The sequence below is a fragment of the Lissotriton helveticus genome, chromosome 6, assembly GCF_964261635.1.
Source record: "Lissotriton helveticus chromosome 6, aLisHel1.1, whole genome shotgun sequence".
In the NCBI taxonomy this organism is placed as follows: Eukaryota; Metazoa; Chordata; class Amphibia; order Caudata; family Salamandridae; genus Lissotriton; species Lissotriton helveticus.
This window is the reverse complement of record NC_136067.1, coordinates 2038895047-2038920676: the sequence shown is the minus strand read 5'-3', so window position 1 is coordinate 2038920676 and position 25630 is coordinate 2038895047. Positions and strand designations below refer to the sequence as shown.

At 44.2% G+C, this 25630-nt stretch overlaps 1 protein-coding gene across 9 annotated transcripts in view; it reads right to left on the bottom strand.

The window, feature by feature from the left end:
* MAPRE3 (microtubule associated protein RP/EB family member 3) overlaps positions 1–25630 on the bottom strand; it is a 692788-nt gene that overhangs the window by 307905 nt on the left and 359253 nt on the right. For 2 of the 9 annotated variants that reach the window (XM_078650048.1, XM_078650050.1), the window contains one exon: positions 17024–17063. The exons of the other annotated variants lie outside the window; for them this stretch is intronic. The gene's annotated coding sequence lies outside the window, so the exon portion shown is untranslated. The remainder of the gene's footprint in view (positions 1–17023; positions 17064–25630) is intronic. 9 annotated transcript variants of the gene reach the window in all.

Genomic DNA, 25630 nt, shown 5'->3' with positions numbered 1-25630 from the left:
GTAGGACAAATCTATCCATGAAGAATACAGTGCCGCAAAGAGGCAGCTCACCTGTGGTTCACAGTTTTGAATCTCCCCAAAAAACTCCCACCATGTGCAGTCTATGTCTGCTAAGGGTCTGTTTGGTGAGGGTTTCTATTGTAGGGGGATCCATGGGTTGTCAGCTAGGGGTATATATGCGGAGAATAAAGAGTGCGCGCGCGTGTAAATACTGTCGCAACTTGGACCATGCCCAGAAGGCTGTCCATACTGTTTGGATTTCAGCAGGATTGCGAGGCAGGACCAGTCGGTAATATAGTCAGAAGAGTGTTAGGGAACATCTGAGACCGTTCCGGTTTTAAAAATTGGAGACGGGCTTCTGGATGGTACCAATAGTACGTAAAGTGTACCTGCGCGACAAGATAATATAGATAAAAATCGGGAACTCCAAAACCTCCTTGTTTTTATGGCATGACAAGGGTATCCCACCCTACGCGTGGTTGTTTTCCAGCCCATATCAGCTGGAGCAGTAGAGATCGCAAAGTGTCGAAAAACTTCATAGTGAGCGCAATGGGGATAATTAAAAAAGTTATAGAAAACATGGGAGCACCACCATTTTTATAATGGCAATCCTGGAGAGAGGAAGTTTAACCCACATTTTAAACTGAATTGTGAGCTTATCGATGGTCTGTCCATAATTGAGGCAGATTATTGCTTTTCCCTGGGCTTGTTGGTGTGCTGGGGGCAACGCCAGAGAAGACTACACTACCTGACGGGCATAGCGCGAGGACGCGCTTGATAAGGAGTTCGCCGACCCGCGGCTCTTGTTTTGCTTGGGGCCACGCCAGAGAATACTACACTTTCCGACAGGCATAGCAGGAGGACACGCTTGATAAGGAGTGCTCCGACCCACGGCGCGCCCGGCCAAGGGCAGGCCAGTCCACGCTTGGAGTCCGGAAGAGGCTGGGCCCACTCTCTAATGCCCAGGATCTAACTAAAGGTACTGTGATTCATTCTTTCCGGGTATCATGGTGACAAAACGGGCGGGGGCCAGTGGCCACATTGGATGCTTTTATATCCAGAGAGGCAGTGTACTTACACATGAAATCGAACTTACACAGAGGCGTTTGTCCTTAGATCCCCTTATGCTCCCTCAAAACTGCCCAACAGGGTGTCCAATTGAGGAATCTTGCTGTAGCCAGTCAGAACTAATTATTCTATCTCCCAGCCTACCCTACACTGGGGTGGAAATGTCATTTTTACCGGCTGCCCCTGGTGCGCCCGCCTGAAGAGAGGGTTCCCGCTAGTGCCATTAGGGATAAAACAATAAACTAGGCCAGTAAAAACTCAGAGTTGCGTAGGCCAACCTCATTGCATTCCCCGCAAATTGCTCCAGCTCTTGCCACACTGCCCAGTGATCCACTCACAACAGCTGCTATACGCCAGCCTATTGGCAGGGAGTCCGACTCTTTAAGAATGCCAGGTTAAATGGGCATGGCACAACAGGCTACAAAGTCTTGCAGGGGTGCGGATGGCAATCCCCAGGCAAATCAGCATTGTGATAGTTCAAGGGAAGGTGTCAACAACAAATGTCAACAAGCACAAGTTCTTCACCTCCATCCTACTGCCTCTCCTTTAGTCTTGGTCCTGGCAAATGTACCACCTTTACGGGACAAGCAGACTGAATCCACCCCTCAATTAATGGATAAGTGTTTGCATTGGCTGTCGCTACACTTAATGGACAAAGAAATTAGAAACTATCAACGACACTGGGAAATCATCATGGCACGGAGAGTGGGCTGGGTGGGCAGATCCACCAAATCTATCGAGGGTGACTCTGTGGTGGTGAATTTCAACAACGGATATGTAAGGGCAGCACTCTTTTAAGTAACAGCCAGAAAATGCCGCCACGGTGTACCCAGATCATACCCTTATCCCTTCAGTATTTTTACATGCAGGGATTAATACGGTTAAGTGAACAGGATAGAGATCAGAGCCAAAGTCAAGGCCACTACCCAAGTTATAGGGGGGGTTCACAACAACATTATGGGGGTGGGGCTTTACAATAGATCTGCACCTCTCTCAGATCTGGAGACCTGTGACTGACTAACTCCAACAACTCGTCCACTCCATGAGAGCACAAATGACCCAGAGCCAGATATTCCAGGTATTCCAGCCCCCATAAGCCCAGGGAGTCTGATGAGCCCCCAGAACACTCAGCTTACAAGTGTGACAATCACTAGTGAGTTCAAACTAGCCGCTTGGAACATAGCTGGAATGAATCCAAGGTTAGGGAAAGAAGAGTGGCATATTCTTTGGCATCCCTTTGAGATCATATGTTTGCAAAAAACCTGGACTGTGGAGCCCGTCTTTGTTGCGGGTTACCGGTCATTCCACACACCTGCAGTCGAGTCCACGTCAGGCAGAGCGACGGTAGGGTTATTAACTTTAATATCTAATCCCTTTCCCCTACAAGTAAGGATGTTAGGACCTCTGAATAAACACTTCCACTTGATTCTTTTTGAGGACTTTGATAACAGTCCTTGACTTTTAATTAATTTTTATAATAATGAAACTGGGAGTCACAGGAAGTTAGTGGTGGAGGAACTAAACAGAGAATTAGATAAAGTAAATTCTTCCTCAAGAAAGGCTCTGTAAATATTATCGGGGTGGGGGACTTCAATGCTCACCTCTATACGTATAAAGAGGTCATGGTGAGCAGGCTTACAGACAATCAGGGCAACTTCCTTCTTCACTTCCCTCATAATGACTATGGTGATAATCTCAACAAACGTCTTATTCAAAGGGACTTGGGAATATCAAACAATAGAGAAGGGGGAAGCTTAGAGAAAACCTTCAGGAGTTCTAGCTAGGAGTCCACTATTGACTTTATTTTAGATTCCTCCAAAATTAGCGGGAAAGTTGCCCATATACAAACCACCTTCACCTGTTACAGCCACCACGTAATTTTATTGAGCCAACTAAATATACTGTATAAGCAGAAAAATCAACAACTGATAGCTAGAAACATCTCTCTAACCAGAAAAAACGGGTACCAACTTAAGTGGGCGCAGGTGGTTAAGCTCCAGCACTACTAGTGTCTCAGTTTAGAACTTTGCTAGAAAAAGTAAAGGAAGCACTCACTCGACACACCAGCACAAGGGGCCAAATGGCAAGAGGCTGGGTCAAATCACTGTGCTCACATGCTAGAAGAGCGCTCTTAATGCCCTAAAATCACAGCTGGGAGATACAGTAAAGATAAGTAGGCTACGAAGTGATTCTAAGATTGATAGAAGGGAAAGAGAAGGAAATTAGGAAGGACGCTTGGGACGAATTACAGCAAGCCGCAAATTCGGGGAGCATTAGAGACTTCTGGAAAGTTATATGCTCCCTAATTTAAAGACCCCAAGGATCCGTCTTTGGATGTGCATGTGAGTGAGGATGCCTGGGTGGGATATTTTGAAGGCATATTTGGTCACAATATCCCCAGGCCACCCCGCCTGCTGAGGCAATCCACCATTCGCAAGGGTCCCTGGAATTTTTTCCAAGTGAAGTTATAAAAGGGCTGAAGGCCTGCGTCCCTGGGAAGACTATGGGCCCACATCGGGTGCCGATTTATTTTTTTCAAGATAATTATGAGCTGTGGGCCCCTCTACTGACAAACGTATTTAACAGCATATTGATGGAGGGTCCCCTCAATCCTGGAAGAACAGTATAATAGTCCTGATTTACAAGAAAGGGGATAGAAGTAGCCCAAAGAACGACAGACCCATCTCTCTAGTGGACACCACAGCCAAGCTCATGGGTCGTATCTTATTAGCTAGGCTGGAGGTCTGGGCCCAATATCATAACGTCCTGATGCAGGCCCAATATGGTTTCCAGAAGGGGAAAGGAACAGTTGACCAATGCCTCAACTTATTATGTATTGATAAATAGACCAAAGGGAAAGGTGGGAAGATCTCTATGGCCTTTATGGACTTCACAGCGGCCTTTGACTGGGTCTCCCATCACAGGCTGTGGCCCATGATGGAAGAGATGAGGATTGATCCACCAAAACTACTGTTCATCCGTCAGCTATATGACAACGCCACAGCCTGTGTTAGGATGGCGTCAATGGGGAATGCACTCGTCCATTCAAGATCGAGAAATGAGTCACGCAGGGATGTGTGCTCGCCACTTTTCTTTTTTCCATGTACACAAATGGGGTTGCCGCTGCCCTGACTCCCCCCCAGAACGTGCCCATCTTTCACAGCACTTCCCTTCCAATATTAGCATATGCTGAAGATGCTGTGCTAATTGCTAGGACTGGGGTGGCCCTACAAGGCCTGATAACAACGTATGCCTCATTCATGACCTCACTAGACCTAAATGTGAATGAGTCGAAATCTTTTATTATCATGGCTGGAGCTTCTGGAGGCTCGAACACACCCCCTCCCTCCGCTTCCACCTGGGAACAAAGAAAATCGAGGTAATAGATTTGCTTACATACATGGGTGTTTTATTTGATAAAAAATCATTCCTGGGAAAACCTGGTAAGCCAGAGCCCTTGGTATGGAAAGAAGTCTCCAAGTTATTAAGGGTTTTTCCAAAAAGCTGGGTACAAGCCCCCTGGACCCCATGAAAAAGTTTTACGCTGCAAAAGCAGTGGTGACGTACGGGGCGGGAGTTTGGGGATGGCCAAGATTGAGAAACTTCAAAAGCTTGAAGATACCTTTTTTAAAAATAGGGTGTCGCTTCCCCAATCCTTCTTCAATTTTATCCTACACGGTGAATTGGGTCTGCCTCATATAGCTGACTCAATTAGATTGGCCCCAATTCTCCTCTGGTTTTCAATATGGCGCAGGTCTACTGTAAATTTTACCCAATGCATAATTGCTGACTGCTTGAAACAGGAGCACTTTAACAGGATTGGTTGGCTCAGCTACGTTGAAGTGTAATGGAGCGCAATTGGGCGGGGTGATCTATTTAGGGTACCTACATCCTGTAAAATGGTTTCTAAACAGAAAATGATTGAGGTGATCATGCTGAGGGCAACTTCTATCCGTAAAGAAAAGAATTGGCAATAAAAAAGGTTAATTGTATACAATCTCATCCCCAAAGAAAAGAGGGTTGTTTTTCCTACTTATCTAGTACTGCGTCCAGCCAACACAAATGTATTCTTCTTCGCTTTCGCATGAACTTCATTCCCCTGATGCTAAGGTACCCGGAGAAGCAATTTAAACGTAAAGATTTGATTCCATGTCCTTGTGACAATTACTCGCCCCAAACTGACCTTCACCATGTCTTGTTCTGTAAATGTTATCAGACAGAAAGAAAAGCTCTAATTCTCCCAATTTTAAGGCAGTATAATTTTAATCAGTGTAGGGTGGCTTTGTATTTTTTTTAAATCTCTTTTAGATCCATTTGTCTGCTTTTCTGGAGCCACTTTTTTATGGGCATGCATGAGAAAGAGAAAGCCCCATGGTAGACTGACAAATAATGAATCTGTCAACAATATTTTGCACTTCCGGATATAATGTTTACAAAAGAACCACTGGGCACTTTGATCTATAATTGCTTTTACGAGTTGTCTTGTATGTATTTGTAGCTTGTATAAAATGTGTAGTAATTATGTGCTTCTATGATCACTACCAAGTGACCGAATAAAGATTTTAAAGAAGGAAGAGGCAGATTACTTCCGGATCTTGAAGCTAGTTTGACTGCAGCTTTCTGGGTTAATTTTACGATCTGAAATCCTTGAGGCGCTTGAAAAGCATGTTGCAGTAATCTAGCATGGAAGGCACTATGGCTTGTTTGGCAGTGCTCAAGTGGCCTGCTAAAGAATGTATATGGCTCCTTCATAACTTCAGGGTCTCTGGTAGGTCACCCTTAAGTTATTTTACAATCCATACTTAAAACGTCTCTATCACACAAGTGGTATGTCATACTAAAGCACATACCCCCTGAAATACCACCTTGACATCGGTCTATCAACAAATTAAACCCTCCCCTAATTAAGATTTTATTGACTTTGTCACCAAAATTAATAATTCAGTCTTCACCCATTTGACATAATGGATGGCTTTGGGGCATGAGGTTTACCCAGATGGCGTCTCCAGCATCCTTATTTTGGAGTGAGAGCTGAGTATTTCCCCCTACCGGATGCTTAGGGTACCACAAAGCAAAAGACACGCAATTGATGGATGGAATGCAGAACAAATCAAAACATTTACCCCCAGTCAAGAAATCTGGGTTAAATCCATCATTCTTTTGCTCACCGTGCCATCCTAGTCTGGACCTGGCCATATGCAAATCAGTCTTGACCCTTGTGCTTCATGGGAACAGTCTTCACGGATGGGTGCTGGTCCGAGTGTTTCGTTTCTTGGATGTGCCATGGTTCCGTTCATTGAGGTTACTTTGTAAAGGAGCTTAACGTAATACACTTATACCCCGTGTGAATTGGCTGACGCTACTTTGGACATTCGAGTGGACGCTCTCATTTGTTTGGGATGTGTACAACAGGCTAGGAGGTTGCCTCGTCTATCTAGGATCCCCTGTCCTGTGGGCAGGTCCTTTAAGTACCCGTGTCCTGATGAAGCCTAAAGAAATATTTGGCGCGACTGCGTCGACACCATTCTAAGGAGTCCCCTTACATTGATTTTTGTGTTTCATTTCTGGCGCCTTCTCTCTTTTATATTATTGTGCATAAATAATTTATAACTTAGGCGCTGAGAGGACTTCCTTTGTAGCTTTACATCACTTTAAGGTTTTGTGAATATAGTTGATTCCATATTATTTTTCTTTTTTGTAGGGTACACCAGGTTTGTTTATATGTAATGTATATAATGTACTTGTATGATGTATATAGATAAATATGTATAACTTATTCATCATTTTTTCTTATGTTGTGTGCCACCTTGTCCTGTGATGCGTATATTTGTGTTTGTAAATTTGTGAAATTAAATGCTTGACAAATAATTGTACACTACAAGATAATTAAATATCTTGTGAGAAATTTTTTTTTTTTTAATTTATCCCTCCACATCCCCTTTGTTCTACTTTTCCATCCCTGTGATGTACCTAGCCCTGGTTTTGGAGGGTCATTTGGGCAGAACCCCTATATAACTTTTTCAGCTCATGGGAACAGTCCAACCCGAACTGCCAAGCCAGGTCCTCCCCGGACCAGAATGAAGCATCCTCGGACTGGTTTCGGGGTTTCATTCCTCATCAACCAGAATATCTTGAATCCTCACACACCAAACCACAGAGCACACATACTTTGCACATCATTAGCCTGATCAGTGAACTTACCAGTAATATGGCGGCAAGTAAGAAAACCAATAAACAGAACACAAACCTCACCTCCTCCCAGATTGCCCAGCTCTAATTGGCAGTGACATACAGAAATGTATCCCAATCCAAAAACCAACAGAAAAATCAACATAACCAAATCAAACATCTCAAAGAGGAAATACACAATCACAAAAGCGCTTTAAACGAATGCCACATCTGCCCCACACTTGGGGAGACCCCCCAGGAGCCTTCTCAGAGGGACCAAGGTCACTACCGAGCCCCAGCCTACCCAACTAGCAAGTATCCAAATTCATATCCCCAAGTGCCCGATTTGCATATGACACTGAAAAGTATGCAGCAAAGAGTAGTAGTATCAACTTCAAAATACTTTATTCAGCCCATAACAGACCTTAAAATTCACAGCAAGAGATAAAATATCATGATAAAAATGGTTTCAAAAGCAGATAACAAAATCTTTCTGTGAAGAGGACAGTCGTGTGCAAGAATACACAAGTGCAAAGATACATTTGGTACAGCTTTACCTTAATTGCCCGTGTCCACCCTTATATTAACAAACGGGACTACAAACACGTACAGTACCTAAAAGTAAAATACCACAAAGTTTTAAAAGTGGGATGCCTAACCTCTCTTTATTATCAAATGTATCCTGTATAAAAGTGCAAATACTGCTAAGATACATGGCTTACAGTGTACTTCTCTCATCACAGCAAATCAGAAAGAATATATCTAGTCTCTCTCTACTGTCTCTCCCTTGTAGGCTCTCCTTCATAAAAGTGCAGAACAGGCTAAAAAAGAATTTCACCGTGAAATCATATCATAATCAGGCCAGCACTAAATATTCTCCTCGTTTGTATATACAAGTGACAGGGAAGAACAATTGTTACTTACCTGTAAACAGGTGGTTCTCCAGTATTGGTGTCTTTCATAGATTCACATGCTTGAATATTCCCCGTCGTCGAAGTGGGAGTCCCACGGTACATAAAAATAGCAATAATGCTAATATATATGTAATAACATAATACATGATAACCTAGAGATAATACACTGAAAAACCTCTACAATGGTTCTTCCATAGGAATACATTATAAGAGAAAAAAACTCATTTGTAACATATCAGAGTCATTATGTTAGTCCAAACTGCAGCCAATCAGGCTCAAGCACCCTCTAGAACCTTCTCCTCAGAAGCTCAAGCCCTCAGATTTTCGTAGCACTAGTAATAATAGCGTATGAGGAAAAGAGAGCCTCTGAGGGGAGGAAGGGTGGGTCGCATGTGAATCTATGAAAGACACCAATACTGGAGAACCACCTGTTTACAGGTAAGTAACAATTGTTCTTCTCCAGTATTAGGGGTGTCTTTCATAGATTCACATGCTTGAATAGAATAGATAGCCGTAACCTCCTGAGCTGGAATTGCTAACACATTCTCCAAACTGGAAGACAAGAAAATACAGCTTAAAAGCATATAGCAATCACAGAAAGAAATGGAGGAGGGAACAGAGGCTCACCTTATTTAAAAAGATGACGAAGCACTGCTTGCCCCACTGCGGTATCCGCTTCATTGATGGAATCCAAACAGTAATGTCTGGTAAAGGTGTGCCTGCTTGACCATGTCGCCGCCCAGCAAATCTGGTGTAGAGGCACCCCAGCAATCAAAGCGGTGGATGGCGCCATCGCTCTCGTCGAATGTGCCTTCACTGAACACTGTAAAGGCTTGCCAGCTTGCTGGTGACAGAAGGATATGGCTGCTGAGAGCCATCTTGCAATTGTTTGTTTTGTCACTGAGTGTCCCCTCCGCATTCTTCCATATGCTACAAATAGTTGATCGGATTTGCGGAAAGGGGCAGTCCTGGAAATGTAAAACTTTAGACAATGTTTGATGTCTAAGGAATGTAGTCGTTGTTCTGCCGGTGATCTTGGATCCGGGAAAAAAGTCTTCAAGAAGACAGGTTCGTTCAAATGGAAATCAGTAGGTACTTTTGGCAAAAACGAGGGATTGGTACGAAGAGACACTCCATCGGGTTTAAATTGTAAATACGGAGGCTTGATCGTGAAAGCGTGAAGATCGCTTACACGACGAGAAGATGTTAAGGCCAAAAGCAATGCAACCTTCCAGGTAAGAAACCTGATGTCTATCCTGTGAATTGGCTCAAAAGGAGGCTTCATAAGCTGTGACAAGACCACATTGAGGTGCCATGCCGGAGGAGGTCGCCTAATAGGAGGAAACTTCCTGAAGAGACCTTTAAAGAACTGTCTGATTATTCTGGAGGAGCAGAGAGACGTTGAACCATCGTGTCGAAAATGCGAAATAGCTGCCAGAAAGACTCTCAAGGTGGCATGAGAGAGACCAGACTGAGCGAGGCTCAAAAAGAAAGGCAAAAGTTGCTCCGGAGTGGAGTTGACTGGATGGACACCGGATGCAGTACACCAATGACAAAAACGCTTCCACTTTAGCTTGTAAGCTTTAATGGTTGATGGAGCTCTAGCAGAAGCTTAAATGTCTCTGCATTCCTGGGGCATATCTAAATTTGCGAATTCGATGTATTCAGGTTCCATGCCCATAACTGAAGCGTGGTTGGGTCTGGATGGCAAATTTGACCTTCGTCCATCGTCAGGAGGTCTGGACGTGGAAGCAGACGAATGGGAGCGCATAGGGATAACAGAAGAAGTTCTGAGAACCAAGCCTGTCTGGGCCAACGAGGGGCGATCAGGATCAAGTGGCAGGATTGCCTGCGCATCTTCCACAACGTTCTCGGCACCAACGGGATTGGAGGAAATGCATAAGCAAACAGGCCGCTCCAATCTATGAGAAGGGCATTTCCGCTGGACTCTGGATGGGGATGCCAGCTCGCAAAGGCGGGGCACTTCCGATTTAGTGGGGTTGCAAAAAGGTCTATCATGGGATGACCCCAACGGCGGAAGACCATGTCCAGAGTAGGTTGATGTAATTCCCACTCGTGAGTGGATGACGTGGACCTGCTCAGAGAATCCGCAAGGATGTTTGATACCCCCGGCAGATGGACCGCCGTTAAAGAAATTTGATGACGAAGAGCCCAATCCCAGATCCTTTGAGCTAGTCGAGACAGTGGCTGAGATCTTGTGCCGCCCTGTTTGTTCATGTAGTGCATGCTGGTGGTGTTGTCCGTTTGCACCAGCACAGACTTTCCCTGCACTACGGGCAAAAAGGATCGGAGCGCTAGGAAGATCGCCATCAACTCCAGCCTGTTGATATGCCAGGTTCGCTGTGCCGTCGTCCACTTGCCCTTGATTGAAAGGTCTAGGAGATGAGCGCCCCAACCTTCCATGGATGCATCTGTGGTCAGCGTTAGATCCGGGGAGTGGACTAGAAATGAAGTTCCCTTGTCTAGATTGGATGGTTGTTTCCACCAAAGCAGACTGTCCCTCATGCGGGATGAGACTCGCACTAGGTCGTTGAAAGACCCTGACACTTGGCGCCATTGCAGGTCCAATTCCTCCTGTATAGGGCGAGTGCGCAACCTGCAATTCGGGATCAGGCCGATAGAGGACGATGCCATCCCCAGAAACGACTTCAACGTCCGCACAGAAACTGACTGCTTTGAACGGATGAGGGTGACCAGACGGACTATCTTTTGCTGTCGTTCTTGAGAGATGAAGGCTTTTGACAGGTCCGTGTCTAGAATCGCTCCCAGGAAGTTTCTTCTTTGCAACGGAGCAAGGTGTGACTTGTCCATGTTGATGGTCAAACCCAGTGACTCGAACGTCTGCAGGCAGAGATCTGTGTCGTGAGCCAGCTGTTGAGGAGATGGAGATTTCAGAAGGCAATCGTCCAGATAAGGAAAGATTTGCACTCCCTGAAGACGCAGATGAGCCATGACCGGGGCCAAAACTTTCGTGAAGACACGAGGTGCCGATCGTAGGCCAAAAGGTAGCACCTTGAACTGGTAGTGCATGTGCCCCACTTTGAACCTCAGAAATTGGCGATGCTGTTGGAGAATTGGCACATAAAATTAGGCGTCTTGCAGGTCTATTGTTGTTAGGAAATCTCCGCTGCAGAGAAGTCGCAAGACTTCCGATAATGTCAGCATGCGGAAAGATTGTTGTTTTAGAAAGAAATTGAGTGCTCTTAAATCCAGAATGGGCCGCCACTCCCCCGTCTTCTTGACAATGAGGAAAAACCGTGAGTAGAAACCTGTCCCTCGCTGAGATATAGGAACCACTTCGACTGCACCCTTCTCTATTAGAAGACGAACTTGATGTTGCAATTCCTCGAAATGGGGAGGTGGCGGACCTGATGGAGGAGAATTTGGAGGAAAATCTGGAACTCCAAGGCATGACCCTTGCGTACAATGTCTAATACCCATTGGTCCGATGTTATCAGAGACCATTGGGAATAAAACTGCGAGATTCTCCCTCCAACTCCGTGTGCAACCTGAAAGTCATTGTCGTTGGTTGGTGGAGCCCCTATAATTGGATTTTCCTCTATAGGGTTTAGACTGTGGCTGTCGATTAGACTGCTGGTTGGAGTAACGCTGATTTCCTTGATTGTACTGGCGGTACTGAGAATGTCCTCCTCGAAAAGTGGTTGAAGACGAACCTCGTCCACGCGCACCACGAAAGGGCTGCTTCTTGAATTGCAAGGATCCCAGCGACTTTGCCGTATCGGTGACTTTCTTTATTGATTCAAGTGCCTCATCAATGTGAGAGCCGAAGAGAGACTCACCGTCAAATGGCATGTCGAGTATCTTTGACTGTACCTCCTGTCTAAATGATGTGGATTTAAGCCAACCCTGACGGCGGAGCGCCGCAGCACTGGCAAGGATACGGAAACCAGTACTTGCCACATCAATCGCACAGTCGATCATCTCTTCTGATGCCCTCATGCCATCTTGAAGGATCTGTTGCGCCTCCGCTCTGGAAGCCTCTGGAATTAGGGATACCAGGGCAGAAAAATCCGACCACATTTGCCGGTCGAAACGACCCAAAATGGCCAAAGCATTTGCGGCACGGACTGACGTAGACGCCATGGATGAAATTTTTTTCCCAATTGCATCCAAACGCCGACCCTCTCTATCAGGTGGAGTGGTGATGGGAGTCGCAGGGTTACGTGATCGTCGTTGCGCCGCCTGAGTTACCACGGAATCTGGCTTAGGATGCGAAAGCAAACAAGCGGGGGATCCAACTGGAGCTTTGTATTTCTTCTCCAGACGAGGGAGTTGAGCAGGCAAGGAATTAGGAGCGTGCATGATCTTTATACCCTCTTTCCATACAAATTCGATAATAGGTATGGTGTGGATTTGTTTGTAAGGTTGGTTTTTGAAATCATAGAGAAAACAGTCTTCCTGTCGCTGTGCTCTCGGAAGTTTAAAGCGGTCCGCCGCTTTATTCATCAAAACATGGAAGCTAGCGATGTCAACCGGAGGTGAATCACCAGCGTCTGCCTGCTGAGGAGAGGGCGTCTGTATTCGATAATCATCGAAGTCTGCCATATTTGGGTCCTGGTCCTCATCAGTATCCTGGGGTACTTCCCCTTCCTCTCTATCCGACTCCGCCTCATCCGCAGCAACATGATGTGAAATTGTGGGAACAGCAGGACGGGGTCGTTCTGGCTCCGTAGAGTGCTGAGGGTGAGTAGGGCCAGGCGTCTCTGATGTTGCATGGGCTGGTGTACCCTGAGGTGTCGGAGGAAATCTTCTATTGTAGTCGTCCAGCATGTGCTGGAGGTTGGAAAACAAAGACACCGGAAAATGTGCCATAGGAACCTGAACATATTGTTCATCTTGCTGGTCAACGTCCTCCTCATCATTCTCAGAACTTGAGTCCTGACATTTAATGATTAAGTCCGATGGACTATGTGCATCGCCAAGGACATCATCATCATCATCCCCAATGGATTCTGTTTCGTGGTCAGTAGCCATCATTGGTGAGGGTGGCTGGAGAGTAGGAGGTGGCAATTGGAGAGTAGACTCCTTGCAACTGGTCGTAGAAGGCAAAGGCACTAGGGGCATAGTGGCGAAAGAACCCATCACTGACGTGGATGCTGCTCGTTCTGGCCGTGATCCTGAAGATAAAGGTAAAACTGGTGTTGACGTAGACGTCGACGAGCCAGTTGTGTCGACAGCGGGCGTCGACGATGGAGCAGTCAGAGACGATGCCTTCTTCAAAATAGTCGACGACGAGCGTTTTGGCTCAGCCGTCGACGGTGCCGTCGTTGACGGAATCTTCGTCGACGGAATCTTCGTCGACAGACTCTTCGTCGATGGAATCGTCGTCGACGAATCCTTGGATGTCCTCTTCTTCGTCGACGGTACGGAAGTCGTCGACGAGCTGGTCGACGGAACTGTCAGCGTCGACGGGACCTTCGTCGACGCGGAACTCGACGTCGGAACCTTCACCGTCGACGATGATTTCTTCGTCGCCGGTAGTTTCTTCGCCGACGAGACAATTGGGATCGTCGACGAGACAGAGTAGGCAGAAGCTCTCGTCGACGTGCAAGACGCCGACGAAACAATCGTCGACGACGAGGAAGCAGACGTAGTCGTCACTGAAGTCGTCGACGAAGACACCGCAGCCAACTTCGTCGATGGAATGGTCGTCAACGAGCCCGTCGACGACCGCGGTGTTATAAGTGTAACAACACTTATAGAGGCTGGAAATGCCGCCGGAGAGCCAGGTCTCGTGGGCGTCGCCACAGATGGTACTTGTGCCACTGTCAAAGACAGCTTTTTCTTCTTCATAAAAGGAGAAGGTAACTCCTGAACACTGCCACGCTTGGAAGCGACAGTAGAACAGCCTGACTGAAAACTTTCTGCGTCTGATAAGACATCCTCTTTGTCCTGAAGGCGCTTCAACCACAGAAGAAGACGACCTTCCCTGTCTCTGAGAGTCTTGGCTGGAAAAGCTCTACAGAATTTACAGTCAGCCACCTTGTGTTCTGGATATAAGCAGTAAATACACTTTTGGTGGGGGTCCTTTTCAAACAAACGTAGCTTCCCACAGGAAGAGCAAGGTCTAAACAAAGACTTCTTAATTGACATCTTGTAGAAAGAACAAATGAAGTAATAAACTTGAAGAAAACTGAGCAGAGCTCAGGGAGACTCCCTTCACACGACGTGCGGTAGAAAATCTGAGGGCTTGAGCTTCTGAGGAGAAGGTTCTAGAGGGTGCTTGAGCCTGATTGGCTGCAGTTTGGACTAACATAATGACTCTGATATGTTACAAATGAGTTTTTTTTCTCTTATAATGTATTCCTATGGAAGAACCATTGTAGAGGTTTTTCAGTGTATTATCTCTAGGTTATCATGTATTATGTTATTACATATATATATATATTAGCATTATTGCTATTTTTATGTACCGTGGGACTCCCACTTCGATGACGGGGAATATTCAAGCATGTGAATCTATGAAAGACACCCCTAATACTGGAGAATCATTGGCCATAAGCGGGTCACAATGCATAGTTTTCCCTTAATTTCAGCGATTGTGTAATAAAATCCTAAACAGAACAATATATTAAGGGTGACTAAAGAGGCTGTAGAAAAAGCATTCCCTTCTGATGATTCACAAAGGATCTTCCAGTGAGTATTGGATGGAGAACCCGTTTTCTGGTGGCAGTGAACAGAGTGCAAAATAAAGTGTTTAGTTAACTGGTGGGACCTCCCATCCCATGGGCAACATGGTAATGAAAGAATCCAGGTGCCTGTGACGGGGGAGGCCACTAAAGTAATGTATTGTGGAGAGGTGTGGCTCAATGGTTAGAGCGGCAGACCCTGATGCAGAGGTCTAGCCCGGGACCAGGGTTCAATTCCCCGCCTCGGCGGGTCTTGGGCTCAAAAATTCCACGGACCTGATAATTCTCGCCTCGGTGCCTATTCCAATCATGGAGTCCCACTCTGCAACTCTGGGCAATAGCTTGCTTAATCTCCACAACGGCCCCCACAACGCTAAGGATCCCTGGCCTCCACCTTGGGGGTGCCCAGGAGTGGACACCTCACAGGGAAAGCCAGGATGGGTTCCACAGCGGTATTCGTACAAGCGCCTTGAGACCCTTGCGGGTGAGTAGTGCGCTATACAAGTATCAATTTTATTGTGTTTGACCTCAACCGCATAAGGTTAAAATCTATGCTACAGTGTCAATAAGTTGGTAGATTTAAATAGCACAGCTTATCACCCGTTAGGGTATCGGGTGCTATCCATGGGCATAGGGAGATAAAGTGATTTGCCCAAAATCACTGGATGTTGCGAAGAGACTCGAACCTGGATCCCCAGTTCAAGAGTCCGCAGTTCTGGCCGCTGCACAACATCCTCTCCATTGCCCTGGTTAAATAAGGCCCCATACACTGAACGATTGAAAGTGGCACATACACTTGCACTTTTACTGAGTCCAGCACTATCATACGGCTGCCTCCTCTTTATTTACAGAAGTATTTTTTCCATATTTATTTTGTGGTTTGAGAATAAGTGGAGTCAAAATTGGTGCATATCTCCATTTAACTAATAAACATGCGCTCATACTTGGACGCCTGTCACGTTTTAGCAAATTTAGCAGCCAAATATAGCAAAACACTACACCCACAGGTAAATATTACCAATTTACTACACATATATTTTAACATATGCCTGCATTTAAAGATATCTTAACCTGTTTTTTAACTACCCATGCTATCTATCTGTTGTCTTGAAATTCACAACAGACAGCATGAAATATTACTCATTAGAAGCACAAGTTTCAGTATTTTTCCACTTTTCAAAACAAATGCAGACAGGAAACACGTTGTTTTCCGCCTGTACTTATCTGTAAACATCTGTAAAAACGGAAAACTGGGAGCCTTAGTCCTAAACTATCAAACAAGAGCAAACAAGCAATGGCAAAGCCAATAGGCATGGCCTCGACAAGCTGGTGCAATTTTTCATTATTGCAAACATGCATTACAAAGAACATGCTGCTAATGTGGTCGCCATAAGCTTGCAATTGATGCATTATTTTTTTTTAAAATGCATAACATTTTAATGGAACAGTACTTGTACTTCCTAATAAGGTGATCTATTTAGAACAGCCATAAATATCATTTTAGGTGTTAACACACATCACAGGAAAATATGATACTTGTTGATGCAAAGAAAGGAAATAATGGTTTTGAATTACTGTAACCTGAAGACAAGTCTCACACAACAGAATGACTAAAAACTTTTAAAAAAAATAAAGAATAGAAAATAGAAATAAAGGAAACATAATTTGTAAACTAATAGCCCACCAGCCCAGGCGTTGCAGTACACTTATCATTTCGTGGGCATACAGACGTAATCATGAAAAATGTAATGAAAAAATTTGTCACAATGCAAAAGAGCAAATTATTGAAGTTTGCTGACCCAGTCCCTCATGCTTCATGGTAGGTCGGACAAAGGCAAAAAAATCAATGACAGCTGAACAAACCAGTGCATGAAGAATGCAGGTCCAAATTCAATCTATGTATGTGTAGATGTATGTATTTGTTTATGATGTTTTAATTATGTGAGTTTGGAGATACAGCTTGAGCTGTCTCTAATGGTAGACCTAAAATAAATATGCACTTTGCCCTAAAGACAGAGGGCGAAGCAGAAGGGATTTAATAGGAACGATACTCCAACCTTTTCTAATTTTACCACAACACTTCTCACAATTCCTGGCAAAAGAAACACCATTCCTACATGGTTAATGCCACACTGAGTGGACTCTGGCTGAAAGGGGAGGGGCAGATGTCCTCCACTGTGAACGGAGAGATAGAACAGATACCTTAAACCGAAACAAGTCTTCTCCCCAGGATGCCTGCTACCTGAAACAAAAGTACATTTGGCAAATGGTTAATCTGCCAATACAAATGCTGCTTGAGAGCCAGTAAAAGTCTTAATGAATATAATCCTTTAAAACTTCATGGTGGCAATGAGTTATGGTTTGCGAGAAGTGCTTTAAAACTTAGTAGTTCTGAATCCTTTTACGTGAACCCCTATAAAAGTTTGCACTATGTACAGTTATATTGCATATTGCTAAAAATAGAACTTTTGAAAGCACTGTAAGCATTTGAACACTATCTTTTTATGTATTCTTCCACAACCTAGATTTTATTGTGTAAAGTCTATCTTCTATTGTAATACATGCTTTAAATTAATGAAGTACATATTCACAGTGCTTGCTGGCGCCTCAAAGCAGTATAAAAACACCACTCTTTCAGAATGCACCAACCCGGATTGAAATCAGTGACCCTGCAGCTCTAACTTTCCTAGCAGAACAATCCATTTCCAACAGAATAGTTTAACTCATTTATTTTTCATTTAAAGTGCATGTTATATGCGGTCACCTTATTTGAAAGCCCAACAAAATAGTTACTAAATATTCTGTTGTGTTTTAGCTATAAGTCTGACCGCGCCCCTTACTCACTGACTCCGCCCTATTTGCTCACGATAACAGCAGATAATGCACTTCGACCACTGTTTACGGATACTGCCATCCTGAGCCTGGGGCACAGAGGTGGGCAAGCCAACAAATTCACAGTGAGTCGAGCCAGAGCAGAGCTAATGGTCTGGCTCACATCTTCGAACCTGTGCACGAGTGGAGCCCTGAAAATGTTTGCTATCTAAATCACACAACAATCATCACATAAAATATAAAAAAGCAGCTCCAAAACTTTGTTTTAAAAAAGTGCATTTCTGCAACGTGAAGCTTTCACATCAAATCTCACCTAAGAGCAATGCACTGAGAATTACTTTTTTAACGCATTACTTTTTAAACATAAACCATTAGTGCACTAAAAGGCAAGACAATTGTCTTGTAAACCCTGTATGTGCCCCATTGTATTCTAGAGCAACATAATAGTGTATTAAATCAAGTCAAATTGGTTTGTGTACAACTAGTATTCTGAGCTTACATATTTCAAAGAGCTTTCATACACCATAATGAAGAAGAAAAGTGTTGGTGAAATAAAATATGTGCCTAAAATCATACCGTTTAAGCAGCGAAGCCAAGAGTTATCCAGGTTTTCTGGTTTCACTTTATACAAATCAGCCAGCAAATGGGTATATATTTGTCTTTCCTTATGGTAAGTTTTTTTTCTCAAATTTGTATGCAGTTTTATATAGTGTGAATTTTAGAAAGGTGGCAGGGAGGTGCTTTGGCACCCTGAAGATGCTAAAAAAAAAAACTAGACATTCTCCCTATATCAGCTAGGAAAACCATAGTCCACACCAGGGTGACCTCGCAACTTAATTATGGGAATGTCCTGTATCTGGGTGCATCTAAAGTCTGCATGAAACGATTACAGCGTATTGAAAACGCAGCAGCATGCCTTGTTCTTAATCTACCAGGGTGAGCATCATCAAAACAAGCTCTGGACGCCCTTCATTGGATGTCAATTGAGAAGAGAATTCTATGGCAGGACCGGAGGCGAAGATTATGCTTTTCTTTCTTCGCTTTAATTAACAGCAGCCATTTTAAAGTCATCAACAACTATTCCCATTATACATCGGGAATAAGGCAAAAACAATAGAGTGTCCACGTCTAGAGCGTCTCCTGCTCCCTGCTCCAATCACAGCTCCCCCAAGGTGCTGATAGTCCTCCCTCAGTGTCCAACCTTCGTCTTTCCTTGCTGCTGCAGCCAAAGATAAGTCACGTTTTATTGTCTCTCAGTTATGGGACTTAACTGTTGCCTTTCACGTTGTTATGGGGTTGTTGACTAAATTTCCGTTGCTTATTAATTACTGACCCAGCGTTACTTGTTAAACTCTTTGCTCTTTTCAAAGCCATTTGTTTCTGTCATAGGAGCCTACAGGGGATAGGCCCTACCTACCTGCACAACTTTCTGACCCCTTACTATCCTGGTCGACAGCTAAGATCTACAGGAGTACAGTTACTCAAGATTCCCAGGATAAGGAAAGCGAGGATGGGTCCCTGATCCTTTGGCTATCTAGCGGCCAAGAACTGGAATACACTCCCTCTTCAGCTATGAGCAGACAAATCTGAACCAGTCTTTCGTAGAGGACTGAAAACCTGGCTTTAAAATCTCTGGTCCAGCTATTAACCCACATCTGCTGAAGTGCTTCTAGCGCTGGGACACACCTTTTTGGGTAACCAAGCGCTCTATAAATGTACTTTTATTATGATTATGAATATTATTATTATGTTCCGAGTTGGTCTGGGGAAGCGTTCAGAGACGGGCAGTTGTGAGCCGACTTCGGGAAGCGCCGTGTGCTGATGAGAACTAAAACACTTTCAACCTACTGAGACTTCAGTTTTGTGTTGTCCAATACAACACGTTTTGGTGACGAGAATGGTCGCCGGATAGACCCGCGGCCCAATTGGAGCGCTTTACATGGGCACCACTTACATAATACACGGCCACATTCATTGCCAACGTGCATGGGGAGATTAAGTGATTTGGCCAGAATCACAGGATTTTCTGTCAGCGACGAGACTCGAACCTGGTACCTCAGTTCCAAAGTCTGCAGCATTGGCCGACAATGGCCGTAATGCTTGGGTGACCAGACAGCCTGTTTTCCCCAGGCAGTCCCCGGTTTTCAGTGGGCTGTCCGGGTGTCCCGACATTTTTCTTTATTTTTAATACATGTCCCGGTTTTGGGGACAAAGGTCAGGTCGTTCTGCAAAGCAGAATTGAAATGCTCTCCCTTCACATGCGCCTCTGAAGGCTGAAAAAACTCTGAGTAATGTATCTGTTTCCATCAGGTTGTGTAGGAGGAGGTTGGCTGAAGGCTCCAGTTGCACGCAAGGGTGGACTCACGGTTGCATCTAAGCGCCCTAACTTCCAAAGAAGGATCGGCACTCATGGAAGAGAGACCACCACTTGTTTAATGGCACAAGTGATATTGAGGTGCTTCGAGAAACGCCTTTCAATCTCACCCTCGAGAAGGCGTTTGCTGAAACGCGTCCCTTTCACTTGTGCCATTAAACAAGTGTGTTGTTCCCTCTCTCCTGAGTGCCGATCCTTCGTTGGAAGTTGTGGAGTTTATATATACTTCTATGTCTGGCCTGTCCCGGATTTTGCTTTTCAAAATTCGGTTTCCCAATGTAACGCCACATCCTGGGTCGACAGAGGGAGGCAGAAGCCATATGAAAGCCTGTCTAGTTATGGTCTCAACGTTCCAACATGGCCTCGAGCCAGGCTTCAGGCTCCAGGCTCGAGCTTTCAGTGGCTCGTCCACCTCTACTGGGGCAAACACTAAAAGGAGTACCATTCGTCATCATACTCTCGTCCGACATGGGCCTGATCAGTAAGGAGGCATCCCATGATGTCCTCGGTGGCAGCCACCGGGCCTGGACGGCAGCCTGTGGCAGAGATGTCTGATCACCTAATCAGCATGGCGCCCCGCAGGCTCACACACAGACAGCTTAACTGACGGCAATAAGTCGTCTACATTTCTGTATACATCAAGTTTAAGTCTATAAGCCAAATTAATTCAAAAGTTTGTTCATAACCATATTCATTTTTATATGGACATATCAAAAGAAAATGCATATTTTCATATACTGTAACAACAAGACAATTTAACAGCAGTTATTTAGTATTTTTCATACAATATCTGGATGCTACTGAAAGCTGAAAAACCAGAAACAAGTTAAAATTAAACTAAAGAAAAGTCCCAATGCATTTCGGGTTCCAACACATGAACCCTTCGTCAGGGGAAAAATTAACGTAATTCGAAATCCAACAAAATCGTCCAATGTTCTCTTCCGCAGGAAACCTACAACACAAAAGGTTGCGTCTGTCAGCCCTTGGCTCAATCTACTTTAGATATTAAAACCTTCACCTTTTACAATATTTCCAGTTAGAATTTGCACTCACCGAGATTAGTGGAAAGAAAAAAGGGTAAAGCAAATGGCTGAAAATGTATAGAACATAGCCCAAGGGGTGAAGTATAGTAATAAATACTGTGCACGAGAAAGTGTGTTGTGCTGAGTTTATAGTGGGTGATCCTGGTAAATTATCTCTGCGCTCATGCCTCATGTGCAGTTATACAGATGGACGAGAGATTCCATCACCCAATGAAGTTAACCATAATGTCCTCTTACCAATCCTCACAATGCAACACATCAATGGAAAAGAGGTCCCTCTGCCCTTGAGTCAAACACTGGGTAGTGTGTAATTCGTAAGAGTGCGTCATGTGAATCTCAAGATGTGCTCTGTAATACCAATTGAAAGACTCTGTACAAACTTGCTATTCCTGGCGCGTCAATATATCTGGCAAAATACTTATGTAAAGCGCTTACCGTTCGCGTATGTCCGCAAGGTGAAACCCAGCCTCGGTAGCCCCGTGTTACAAGTCCACTGCTGTACGTCGGCGTTAAGATCTGTGCTAATGTGTCACTCTCCTACGTGTAAGTTCAAGAAAAGAGGCGTATTGTCAAAAATAGGATCGTGAAAACGTCCAGATGTTTAAAAAGATTATTATCTGAGCGTAAAAATACATGTACCTTCACGTATCTATCCTGAACTCGCTCACGCTCGTCTCCCTCACCACAGCGGTTGTCGAGGTATCTCAGCGTGCACTGCAAATTTAAAGGCATAGTGCCGCATTTTAAAAAAACGTGTGTGAAGTAGTAGAAGAAAAGTGGCTTCTACTACTCTTTCTTAAGCAACGAACTTGTGCCCCACATACGACGTTTCTCTCTTTTGCACCTCTTACTGTTAGTAGTTTTATACTTACTAGTTTTCCTTTTAGTTTTCTTTCACAACTCACTCATTCACCCTGAATAGTTTCTTAAACAGACATGAGACGTCACATAGAGGAGCTTCACACTACTCTTACTATACTTCTATTCGGTTTGACAACAGGCGGGTACAATAAAGTTTTCAGTCAACACGGACAGACGGTGAGTTTATTTGGACTGACCACGATTTTTAGTAACTGAGATTTACTCGTGATTGAACAGTCATTTATTTTCACAACAGGCACATCGTATTAAGTCTTTTGAGCATATCAGATAGCTCTTTTACAATTATACATTGGTTATATATGCTCGGGATCATCAGGATTCAGACCTCACATGAGTTTTTTAAAAACGCGGCACTATGCCTTTAAATTTGCAGTGCACGCTGGGATACCTCGACAACCGCTGTGGTGAGGGAGACGAGCGTAGGGCGAGTTCAGGATAGATACGCGAAGGTATATGTATTTTTACGCTCAGATAATCTTTTTAAACATCGGGACGTTTTCACGATCCTATTTTTGACAATACGCCTCTTTTCTTCAACTTACACGTAGGAGAGTGACACATTAGCACAGATCTTAACGCCGACGTACAGCAGTGGACTTGTAACACGGGACTACCGAGGCTGGGTTTCCCCTTGCGGACATTCGCGAACGGTAAGCGCTTTACATAAGTATTTTGCCAGATATATTGACGCGCCAGGAATAGCAAGTTTGTACAGAGTCTTTCAATTTGTATTACAGAGCACATCTTGAGATGCATGTGACGCGTTCTTACGAATTACACACTACCCAGTGTTTGACTCGAGGGCAGAGGGACCTCTTTTCCATTGATGTGTTGCATTGTGAGGATTGGTAAGAGGACATTATGGTTAACTTCATTGGGTGATGGAATCTCTCGTCCATCTGTATAACTGCACATGAGGCATGAGCGCAGAGATAATTTACCAGGATCACCCACTATAAACTCAGCACAACACACTTTCTCGTGCACAGTATTTATTACTATACTTCACCCCTTGGGCTTTGTTCTATACATTTTCAGCCATTTGCTTTACCCTTTTTTCTTTCCACTAATCTCGGTGAGTGCAAATTCTAACTGGAAATATTGTAAAAGGTGAAGGTTTTAATATCTAAAGTAGATTGAGCCAAGGCTGACAGACGCAACCTTTTGTGTTGTAGGTTTCCTGCGGAAGATAACATTGGACCATTTTGTTGGATTTCGAATTACGGTTATTTTTTCCCCTGACGAAGGTTCATGTGTTGGAACCCGAAGTGCATTGGGACTTTTCTTTAGTTTAATTTGAACTTGTTTCTGGTTTTTCAGCTTTCAGCAGCATCCAGATGTTGTATGAAAAATACTAAATAACTGCTGTTAAATTGTCTTGTTATTACAGTACATGAAAATCTGCATTTTCTTTTGATATGTCCATATAAAAATGAATATGGTTATGAACAAACATTAATTATTTTGGCTTATAGACTTAAACTTGATGTATACAGAAATGTAGACGACTTATTGCCGTCAGTTAAGCTGTGCACCGTGTTCAGACTTTGGTAGTCCAGAGCCTTCTTTTGATTCACATACTCTGAGTGATAGGGGTCTAATCACTCAACACATCGGTAGCACGCACACAGCACAATCATTGGGATTACTGGTAACCAGTAAGATTTACGTTAGTAAAGTAAGGTGTGCAGTTACACTCACCTCTTGTGCATCGCGCACAGACAGGACACGAAAACGAGTTACTTACCTGTAACTACGGTTATCCAGTATTGGTATCTTTCATAGATTCACATGCCTGAATCATTCTCCGTCGTCGAGGCGGGAGTCCCACGGTAAATAATATATATAATAGCAGTGCCTAAAATTTCTTGTAGTAGGCTGGAAAAGCCCAAAGGCCTAACTAGGCCTCAAAACTTAGCAGCCTATCTACATCATTATGTAAAAAGACCTGAAATAGTAGCCTCAGCCAATCAGCTGTCCTCACCCTCTAGAACCTTCCCAGCCCAGGCAGTTCTCCTCAGATTTTCCCAGCACAAGTGAGAATTAGTATCCATAGAAAGAACTGCCCTACCGGGGAGGAGGGTGGGTGCATGTGAATCTATGAAAGATACCAATACTGGATAACCGTAGTTTCAGGTAAGTAACTCGTTTTCTTATCCAGTATTAGGGTATCTTTCATAGATTCACATGCCTGAATCAGAATAGCAAGCAGTAACATCATGTCTGTCGATAGAGGAAGGTGGGAGACAAAGAAAAAACATATATCTATCCCCACTCAACCAGGAAGGTAATAGAGTACAAAACCTGTTTAACATAACATATGCATCAAAACCTTCAAAATATGACTGATAGGACAGCATTATAAATATGTAAACTTTAAAGCAGTATAAGAAAGACTATAAGCTATCCAACCTTAGTGAAGAAGATGCTGCAACACTGCATCACCAACAGCTGTGTCATCCTGAACCGCCGACTGCAGACAGTAATGTTCGGTAAAAGTGTGGACACTTTTCCAAGTAGCAGCTCGGCAAATGTTCTCCAGCGTCACTCCAGCGAAAAGGGCCGTAGATGTCGACACTGTTCTTGTGGAATGAGCTTTGACCTTCCTTGATAAAGGTCTGTTGGCCTTGTCATGACAGAAGGTAATTGTAGAAGACAACCACCTGGCAATAGTTGCTTTTGTGACAGCTTGACCGAAGGTGGTTCTTCCATAGGCAACAAAAAGTTGTGTAGATTTACGGATGTCTTTTGTTTTCTGCAGATAAAATTTCAAACACCTTTTCACATCCAGAGAATGTAAAACCCTCTCTGCAGGAGTTTTTGGATCCGGGAAAAAGGTTCTGAGTTTGACCGGTTGATTAATGTGGAATTGAGTTGGCACTTTAGGAATTAATTTTGGATTGGTCCTAAGCGTAACAAAGTACTTAGAGAATTGCAGAAAAGGGTGAGTAATAGTGAATGCCTGTATTTCACTCACTCTGCGAGCAGAAGTAAGAGCCAACAGGATTGCAACTTTCCAAGTCAAAAACTTCAGTTCTGCTTTATGGATTGGTTCAAAAGGCCTTTTCAGAAGTTGGGAAAGAACAACATTAAGATCCCACTCCGGAGGAGGAGGACGAACTGGAGGGAAAGCCCGGAATAGTCCTTTAAGGAATTGTTTGATCAAAGAGGATGAACATAAGGATGGTTTGTTGGAATTCTTCCTGAATCTGGAAATTGCTGCCAGATGCACTTTAATAGAAGAAAAGGCTAGACCTGACTTAGCCAATGACAGTAGGTATGGAAGGATGGCTTCAGGAGGAGCCTGAAGTGGATGAACCTCATTATCTCCACACCATGATCAGAACCTCTTCCACTTGAAACGATATGTTTTGATGGTGCTTTGCGCACGTGCTTGTGACAATATCTCCCTGCAGTCCGAGGAGATGTTTAGGTCTTTGAACTCTAGGAAGTCAGGAGCCAAGCGTGCAAGTGCAGCGATTGAGGATCTGGATGATGGATTTGACCTCCCTCTCTTGTCAGCATCGACACTGTCGGTCTGAGCCGAAACGGAGGTTGTTGAGATAGTAGGAGAAGCTCCTGAAACCAAAATTGCCTTGGCCAACGTGGAGCAATGAGGATGAGGGTGCAGTGTTCCCTCTTCATCTTTTGCAGCACCCTGGGAATGAGCGGAATCGG